We start from the raw sequence: 10,281 nt of genomic DNA, 5'->3' as shown, positions 1-10,281 counted from the left end.
CCAGTACTGGGGGTTTGATTTTGAATTTGATTGTCATCTCATAGATTTGTAGGTTATGTGGAAAAACTCCTTCTGGGCCTTGTAGCTTTCTTTTCTTTTCTCTTCTTTTCTTTGCTTTTCTTTTCTTTTCTTTTCTAAATCAGATCTATGCGAGGTATCTAACAAAAGGTTTCTTTTGTTACTTGATGTATAGACCAATGCATTTATTAAAAAAAACACCCCTTTGTTTCAAGAAAGAGATTGGGCTACTTTTAGATTAGTTTTTAAGTGATTTGGGACTATTAAAGCAGTAAAATGTGGCAACCTGATGCAGTACCTCAAGCTGAGCTGGAGGCAGAGCAGCAGCAGCCATAAAAAGAAAGGTCCAGAGAAGGATCCCTTAAGGCAGAACTGGGCTGAGGTCACAGAAGCAGCACTCAGCCCTGTTGTATCCTTGGGGGCAGCAGTGGAGGAAGAAATCACTTGAGACACAGAGAGCTGCGAGCCGTGAAAGCAGCCATTTATTTTCCACACCCTGAACTAACCAAACCAGCCCAAACTGGCTGGGCTATTCCCTAATCATCTAACTCAGTTGCCATAGCAACAACAAGCTGCTAGTACCACAACAACCAAATACACAACATATTCCTCCCCCCTTTATAAGAACATCTCCTAAATAAAACAAACACTAAACTAGAGAAGGAGGGTAGACTGCCTCCATTCCCGGCTAAACCCCGGGGATTATTTTGCCCCATAACTGTGGGTTCACCCTAGCTAAAGATCCAGCCATTGAAGTGTTGTCCCCTTGCTGATTTCAAAGCTTCTTTCATTGTCTGCACAAATCTTTCAGCTAATCCATTGGTGGATGGATGATATGGTGCTGTAGTGATGTGGTGAATCCCATTTGCCTTCATAAAATTTTGAAAATCCTGAGAGATGAACTGCGGTCTGTTGTCACTCGCAAGTTGTTCTGGCAGACCAGAATGACTAAAGAGTCCCTGTAGTTTTTGGATAGTACTTTCTGCAGTAGTGGACTGCATTCTGGAGACTTCTGGCCATTTAGAATGGGCATCTACCACCACTAAGGACATGCTTCCTTCAAGGGGGCCAGCAAAGTCAACATGAATACATTGCCATGTGTTTTCAGGCCAGTCCCTGGGTGTAGGGGCACCCACTGGGGTTGACTCCTGACACCCTGACATGACATACAAGCTCTTGCTTTCTCTTCAATAGCACTGTCCAATCCAGGCCACCAGAAATAGCTTCCTGCAATTTCCTTCATGCGCACTATTCCACAGTGACCAGAATGTAGCTCTTCTAACATCTATGATGTCAGTGGTGGTGGGATAATGACACGTCTCCCCCACAATAAACAACCAGATTGGATCGATAACTCCGTCCTCCTGGACATGTAGGTAACAAGGTATGATGAGACCGGAGACGTTCGTTGGGATTTTCCATGCATCACCAGGTCCATAACTTGGGACAATACTGGGTCAACACGAGTTGCCTTCTTTATCTGAGTAGCAGTGATGGGTATATTTTCTCCGTGTTCAAAGTAGAACACTTCCTTTTGGGCAGTATCTTGATGTTTGACTGGCAAAGGCAACCTTGAGAGACCATCCACATAGCCGAGCAGAGTGGATTTCTGATATTTGATTTCATATGTGTGTGCTGAAAGTAACAATGCCCAATGTTGCATATAACTAGCAGCTAATGGGGGAATGCCTGGGTAGGGTCCAAAAATTGACGTCAGAGGGCGATGGTCTGTAAAAAGAGTAAAGTTCCACCCAAACAGGTACTGATGAAACTTCTGAATTCCAAAAATGATTCCCAATGCCTCACATTCGATTTGGGCATAGTTAGTTTCTCCTTTGCTTAGAGTGCGTGAAGCAAAAGCAACAGGTCTCTCTTCTCCCGAAGGCATAATGTTTGACAGGACTGCACCCACTCCATAAGGGGAGGCATCGCAGGCCAATTGTAGGGGTAAGGATAGATAAAAGTGCATTAGAACTTCAGAATTTAGCAGTGCATTTTTAGCTTTGTTAAATGCAACATTACAGGCTTCAGTCCACTTCCAGGTCTCGTTCTGCCCAAGGAGTTTGTGAAGTGGTTTTAGCAGTGTGGCTAACTGTGAGATGAACTTTCCATAATAGTTCAATAGTCCTAGAAACGAGCGCAGCTGGCTAACATTTTGAGGTAGGGGAACCTCCACAATAGCCTTAACTTTTGCAGGGGCCTTATGAAGACCCTCAGCATCAATGATGTGTCCCAAATATTCTGCAGAGGGCTGGAAGAATTCACACTTGTCTTTGCGGACTTGTAGGCCATACTCTTCCAGTCTTTGTAGCGTAGCCTCTAAATTCTTTAAGTGATCCTCTTCATTCCTTCCAGTGACCAGGATGTCATCCAGATAGCACTGAACTCCTGGCAAGCCACACAAGATCTGGTCCATAGCCCTGTGGAACAGGGTGGGAGCAGACATTAAGGGTAGGCGACAGTATCGATAAAGCCCCTCATGAGTCACAATAGTCAACAGCTCTTGGGACTTTTCATCAATGTGCATCTGTAAATACGCTTGACTCAGATCATTCTTACTGAAGTTTTGTCCCCTAGCCAGGCTCGCGAAGAGGTCATCGATGCGGGGAAGCGGGTATTGCTCTGCAGAGAACACTGTGTAGACAGTGACCTTAAAATCACCACAAATCCGGAGGGAGCCATCTTTCTTCATGATTGGAATGATAGGAGTGGCCCATGGACTATGGGTAACTGGTATTAGGACTCCAGTGGTGACCAGGCGCTCCAAGTCCGCTTCAACTTTCGGCCTGATGGCATATGGCACAGTTCAGGCTTTCAGATATTTTGGTTGACTGTCAGGTTTCATGTTCAGTGTGACAGTGATTCCCTTCATACTTCCCAGATCCTCTCCAAAAACAGCAGCATGTTTCCTTAGTATAGCGGTCAGACCAGTTTCTTCTTTAGTCATTTGGTGCACTTCTGCCCAGTTCAGCTGAATCTTCCCAAGCCAGGACTTACCCATTAATCCTGGGTAATTACCTCTCACCACAAACAGTGGCAATTTAGCAGCCTGTCCTTTGAGCTCCACCTTAACATCAATAGTGCCCAACATGGGCACAGCTTCTCCCGTATACGTCTTCAGAACAGCTTTTGTTGCCTTAAACGGAAGATACTATAGCTTTTCTTTATACACAGTCTCAGAGACCAGCGAGAGGGCTGCCCCGGTGTCCAGTTCTTTGCGTATAGGTTTGCCATCCAACAACGGGGTTACCCAGTATTCATGTGAGCCCACTGCCAAAGACAAAACGTGGAGTGGCTCTTCTTCTTGCGATGAGGTGTCACCTTGGTCATCCTGGGTCTGCTCTAGGGTATGCGGGTTCCCCTTTTTGGTCGGCCAGATCACAGGCCCCTTTTTCTTTTGTTTACAGGCACAGTCAACGTGTCCCTTTTTGCCACAGTGTCGACACACCAGGTCCTTACACCATCATTGTGATGCCTGGTGATCCGGCTACCCACAGTGGCAACATTCCTGACTCTGCATAGTTTTGTGGATAGGTTCTTGTGACACTTTATGCACCCTAGTGGATTCACTGATGGATTGCGCCTCCTTTGTAGCCAGTTCCATGGAGACGGCAATATCCACAGCCTTCGGTAAGGGAAGCTGAGCCTCTGTCAATAGGCTCTTCCATATAGCTTCACTCTGCAAGCCACACAGTAACCTGTCACGCAGGGCATCATTTAATATCTCCTTAAATTCACAGTGTTCTGCTAGCCTTTTTACAGTTGCTACACATTGCACAACTGTTTCCTCTTCTTTTTGGCCTCTTTTGTGGAACCTCTATCCTTCAGGAATTACCAGTGGTTTGGAGGAAAAATAGGACCCCAGGATTTCCGCAATGTCACTGTAAGATTTGGTCTCAGGCTGAACAGGGTGTAGTAAGCTGCGTAGCAGGGAGTAGGTTTTAGCTCCCACAACACTTAAGAACATTGGCACCTTCTTCTCTGCTGTAATGTCATTTGCAAGAACAAAAAGCTCAAAACACTCAGTTTCCACAGGGCACTGCACTAGAGTCTCCTCAAAAGGTTCCAGTGGCCCTGTAAGTGTAGCCATGGTTTTAGTTTAGTTTAGTTTAGTTTAGGCACAGTCAGTGCCAACAAGCCAGCACAGTCAGTGCAAACAAGCCAGTTCTCACCCCCTTCCAACAGTTGAAAGATTTTGGTAGGTTTTTTTGTTTGTTTGTTTGTTTGTTTGTTTGCCTTGACTTCTACTTCCTTCTGTGGCTGGGGCAGCACAGGGATCCCATTCTCATCGCCACTTTGTTGTATCCTTGGGGGCAGCAGTTTAGGAAGAAATCACTTGAGACACAGAGAGCGTTGAGCCATGAAAGCAGCCATTTATTTTCCACACATTGAACTAACCAAACCAGCCCAAACTGGCTGGGCTATCCCCTAATAAGCTAACTCAGTTGCCATAGCAACAACAAGGTGCTTTTAGCATGACAACCAAACACACAACAAGCCAGAAGAGTTGAAGGCAGCAGTGCTGAGGCAGAGCTGGGGAGCTACAGCTGGAGCAGACCAGAACCAGGAGCTGGATCCGCACAAACCAGCTATACCAACGGGGAGCCACGGATGAGCTACAGTAGGGAGCTGCAGGGACAGAGCCAGGACAGTGGATGCCGGCAACTAGTAACAAGGCAGCCGATCACAATGAGCGGCTCAGGAGAGCAAGTTGGGGCCATGGACAGAGGGCCTAGCACAGGGAGATGTCACCATACCGGAGGGCCTTGAAGACTGGACTCAGGAGAGAGGACGTCAATCTGATGTAGGGCCAGATGCTGGGGAGAAGGGTCCCGCCCCCTAGAGCCTGAGGGTATGTGGCCACTATAAAAGCCAGTGTCTGACTTGGCAGTATCACCACAGCACAACTAGAGGCTGGCAGGGGGCCTGGGATGTGTGATGAACACAAAGAGAACATTTCTTAGGTCCCAGAGATGGCTGTTTGTCAGCACGGGGTTCCTTGTTTCCTTGAACTTTTCCATTTATCCTTAATTTTCTTTCCGGTTTCAGAGTAGCAGCCCTGTTAGTCTGTATTCGCAAAAAGAAGAGGAGGATTTGTGGTACCTTAGAGACTAACCAATTTATTTGAGCATAAGCTTTTGTGAGCTACAGTTCACTTCATTGGATGCATTTAGTGGAAAATACAGTGAGGAAATTTATATACACACAGAACATGAAGGAGAAAAAAAACCCCAAACCTGTAAGGAGAGTGATCACTTAAGATGAGCTATTACCAGCTGGAGAGCAGGGCGGAGGGGGAGGGGGATTTGTGTCCATTTATTCTTTTTTAGAGACTGTGCAGGCATATCACATTGGTAGATGTGTAGATGTCCACACTATCATAGGCTTGTTCACCTGCACATCCACCAATGTGATATATGCCATCATGTGCCAGCAATGCCCCTCTGCCATGTACATTGGCCAAAATGGACAGTCTCTAAAAGAATAAATGGACAGAAATCAGATGTCAAGAATTATAACATTCATAAACCAGTCAGAGAACACTTCAATCTCTCTGGTCATGCTATTACAGACGTGAAAGTTGCGATATTACAACAAAGAAAAACCTTCAAAAACAGACTCCAACGAGAGACTGCTGAATTGGAATTAATTTGCAAATGGGATACAATTAACTTAGGCTTGAATAGAGACTGGGAATGGATGGGTCATTACACAAAGTAAAACTATTTCCCCATGTTTATTTCCCTCACCCCCGCCCACTGTTCCTCAGATGTTCTTGTTAACTGCTGGAAATGGCCCACCTTGATTATCACTACAGAAAGTTTTCACCGCCCTCCCCCCGCCCCTCACCCTGCTCTCCTGCTGGTAATAGCTCATCTTAAGTGATCACTCTCCTTACAGGTTTTTTTTTTTCCTTCATGTTCTGTGTGTATATAAATTTCCTCACTGTATTTTCCACTAAATGCATCCGATGAAGTGAGCTGTAGCTCACAAAAGCTTATGCTCAAATAAATTGGTTAGTCTCTAAGGTGCCACAAGTACTCCTCTTCAATTTTCTTTCAGTCGCTGTTTAACACATTCTAGTTGGTTTGAAGTTAATGCAGTGATCAGTGGGTCAGAGAGTACCCCAGAGTGGGGACACCCTAGCCCCTGTCCTAAGTGACCACGATGAGAGTGGGGGTTCAGCCTTCCAGGAATCTTTGACTCAGCCATATCGCCATTACGAGGACTCTTCCACACAGGAGAGTGGAAGGGGAGTCCTTGAGGTCAGGCAGGCCTCTGGGAAAAGGGAGTGGGAGTAGGGACTCGGACTCTTTCACTAGCCAGTTCCCTTGGGGTGATGCAAAAGCCAGGAAAGATCCCAACAATAGTTCCCCACTTACATTAGGGAACTGTTAGAAAATGATCAGTTGGATTTTAGTGATGTATAAACAGATGTGTAAGTGGTGAAATCTTTCAAGAATTGATAAAAGCCAGAATGTCTAACTTTGGGGAGAACATAAGAATGACCATACTGGGTCATACCAAAGGTCCATCCAGCCCAGTATCCTGTCTACTGACAGTGGCCAATGCCAGGTGCAACGGAGTGTGTGAACCTACCAGGTAATGATCAAGTGATCTCTCTTCTGCCATCCATCTCCAGTCTGACAAACAAAGACTAGGGACACCATTCCTTACACATCCTGGCTAATAGCCATTAAAGGACTTAACCTCCATGAATTTATCCAGTTCTCTTTAAACCCTGTTATAGTCCTAGCCTTCACAACCTCCGCCGACAAGGAGTTCCACAGGTTGACTGTGTGCTGAGTGAAGAAGAACTTCCTTTTCTTGGTTTTAAACCTGTTGCCCATTCATTTCATTTGGTGGACCCTAGTTTTTATATTATGGGAACAAGTAAATAACTTTTCCTTATTCACTGTCTCCACACCACTCATGATTTTATATACCTCTATCATATCCCCCCTTAGTCTCATAGATTCATAGATATTAAGGTCAGAAGGGACCATTATGATCATCTAGTTTGAGCTCCTGCACAATGCAGGCCACAGAATCTCACCCACCCACTCCTGCAATAAACCTCTCACCTATGCCTGAGCTATTGAAGTCCTCAAATCATGGATTAAAGACTTCAAGTGCAGAGAATCCTCCAGCAAGTGACCCGTGCCCCATGCTACAGAGGAAGGCGAAAAACCCCCAGGGCCTCTTCCAGTCTGCCCTGGAGGAAAATTCCTTCCCAACCCCAAATATGGTGATCAGCTGAACCCAGAGCACGTGGGCAAGATTCACCAACCAGATACCCAGGAAGAATTCTCTGTAGTAACTCAGATCCCACCCCATCTAACATCCCATCACAGGCCATTGGGCCTATTTACCAAAGATCAATTAATTGCCAAAATCATGTTATTGCAACATACCATCTCCTCCATAAACTTATCGAGCTTAATCTTGAAGCCAGATAGGTCTTTTGCCCCCACTGCTTCCCTCGGAAGGCTATTCCAGAACTTCACTCCTTTGATGGTTAGAAACCTTCGTCCAATTTCAAGTCTAAACTTCTCCTCTTTTCCAACCTGAAAAGTCCTAGCCTCTTTAATCTCTTCTCATATGGGAGCTGTTCCAAACCCCTAATCATTTTAGTTGCCCTTCTCTGAACCTTTTCTAATGCCAGTATATCCTTTTTGAGATGAGGAGACCACATCTGTAGGCAGTATTGAAGATGTGGGAGCACCATGGATTTATATAAGGCAATAAAATATTCTCCGTCTTATTCTCTCTCCCTTTTTAAATGATTCCTAACATCCTGTTAGCTGATGTTATGAAGATGGCTCAGTTTTGGGAATCTCTCTAACGTCCTCAGCCGTGAAGACTGAAGCAAAGAATTCATTTAGTTTCTCCATAATGACTTTATCATCTTTAAGTGCTCCTTTTGTATCTCAATTGTCCAGGGGTCCTACTGGTTGTTTAAAGAGGCTTCCTGCTTCTGATGTACTTAAAAACATTTTGTTCTTAACTTCTAAGTTTTTGGCTAGCTGTTCTGCAACTCCTTTTTGGCTTTTCTTATTACATTTTTACACTTAATTTGGCAGTGTTTACGGTCCTTTCTATATACCTCACTAGGATTTGACTTCCACTTTTTAAAAGATGCCTTTTCATATCTCACTGTTTGTTTTACATCGTTCCTAAGCTCTTTTTTAGTTCTTTTACTGTGTTTTTTCATTAGGGGTAATTTAATTGTGGAAGTCTTGTTTACTCCTTCACATTACACCAGAACCAGGGATGACTGAAGGAAATTAATAGGCTGCAGGATAAGATATTCAGGGAATCAACCCCACGATCTGGGAATCCCTGGCATCTGATTGCCTATGCTTGGACTGGAGAACAGGAGATGGATCCCTCAAGAACAGCCTGTTCTGTTCTTTCAGTGTGAAGATTGGTATTGGTCACTGTCAGAAGACAGGATACTGGACTAGATGGACCATTGGTCTGACCAGCATGGCTGTTTTTATGTTCTTATCTTAGTCTCCTTTTTCTTCTCTGGGTGGTGCTCCTTGTAGTTGATGGGACCCACATGCCTCATTACATCAAACAGTCCCTGCCAATGAACCAATCATCTGAAGAGCAAGTTTCGTTGTAACCATAACACTCAATCTCCCAGGCGGAACACTCACAGCTGGACCCCTTTGTTATCGGCCTTCTCTTGTACCTGCTGTGCATTTAGCAAAATTCTTCGAGCAAACACTCTCAAAGTCTCGAGGCAATTTCTTAATTGAAGAATTTATTGGTCTATGTTCATTACCTGAGGACTTCCAAGACAGCAGTTCAAAGGGCGAACACTTGAAGCCTTGAGGCACCTCCCTGATTGGGTAAAGGAGGTTGGGGAGGAGTTGATCGTAATGTTTGGAATCTGAGGCTACAGAATTCATTAATGTCTCCAGAACAGTTCCTTGAAATCACTCTACCAACCCATCGGTTTGGAGATGGTAGATCAACATTCTTAATGTTTTTACCCTCAGTAGTCCTTGATCTTTAAGGATTTATTGGGGTATTACCACCCAGAAAAGGACTCTCATAAGGTAATTCACTCATTTTGCTCATACCCAGAGTGATGGGATTATGCCGAGAGGGAAATAAACCTCTCCGGATGCCTTTGTCATCGAACCATGCCTGTGGTCTTTCTTTCTGAATAACATCAAGGACGGCTGAATTAGGAGGTTGCCTTACCTGCCAATACTGATAATTTTGGAGCTCCAAGGAGAGAAGCACTGAACAGTGTTACAGAGGCAACAACATTCCAGGTCTTAACAATTCCAGATGACACTCTGAGTTCAGGGATGAACAATTCTACTGTCTGGGGCAAGTCAGTGATTGTTTTGCCTCCTGCACAAACTATTGCCACTGTCTCAGTCACTAGGGTTCCACCACTTCTGCATTCACCACAGAGAGTTGTTCATAGACATGGTTAAGGATTAGATTAAATTTATAGAAGTCACAGATTCCATGACTTTCGAAGACCTCTGTGACATTTACCACTTCAGTCCCGGGGCAGCGGGTGGAGGCTCCTGAACTCTCAGTTGCCATGTGTGGCCAAGGAACCCGCAGCTTTCAGCCACCTCGGGCGGCGGGGGTATGTGGCACTCCAAGTTGCTGTTGGCCGTGTGGGGACCCAGATCTCTGAGCTGCCACTGGCAGTGGGAGCCGTGGAGTTCTCTCACATGGGCTGCAGCAGGGGCTCCAGACCTCTGAGGTACTGGGGCTGCAGTGGGGGCCACAGTACTGTTATCTGCAGTGGCAGTAGGTGCTAGACCCTCACCCGTCCTGAAGTGTGGCTCAGGCTGTCATACTCCTGATAAGGCTTTAATCTTTCCCATTTCAGTCTCCCTCCACCCCCAGACCCTCATGACCTGTTGGTGACTTTTACTAAAACGATCTGTGACAAAAAACCTTAGGCATGACTATTCAATTGGTCTTCCCATCTTCCTGAAAATAATTGTGTTGTGGGCCAGGATATCCACTCCCCGGGTGAATGCATTCTGGATGCTGTCGAGGGCTGTGGTCATTGCAGGCTCATGGAACTGGCTTGAAGTGTCCTCCACAGCATTATATTTGTCCTCCCCTATTTCTACCAACTCAGTCACTTCTACTCATCCTCCCACCGGGCTGTCAGCCTCCATCTTCTCAGTTAGCTGTTTCCCCAATTTCTTTATGACTTCATCAAAGTGATTCCTGTCCCTGACCAATATGACCAGAAAGGCAGATATTGGAATA

General features: G+C 45.3%; 1 pseudogene; it reads right to left on the bottom strand.

The window, feature by feature from the left end:
* Positions 1–715: 715 nt before the first annotated feature.
* Positions 716–2,890, bottom strand: LOC119565289 (annotated as a pseudogene).
* Between the last annotated feature and the right edge of the window lie 7,391 nt (positions 2,891–10,281).

The sequence above is a fragment of the Chelonia mydas genome, chromosome 1, assembly GCF_015237465.2.
Source record: "Chelonia mydas isolate rCheMyd1 chromosome 1, rCheMyd1.pri.v2, whole genome shotgun sequence".
NCBI lineage: Eukaryota > Metazoa > Chordata > Testudines > Cheloniidae > Chelonia > Chelonia mydas.
Note: the sequence above shows the minus strand (reverse complement) of the source record. Positions and strands in the feature narration are given on the sequence as shown.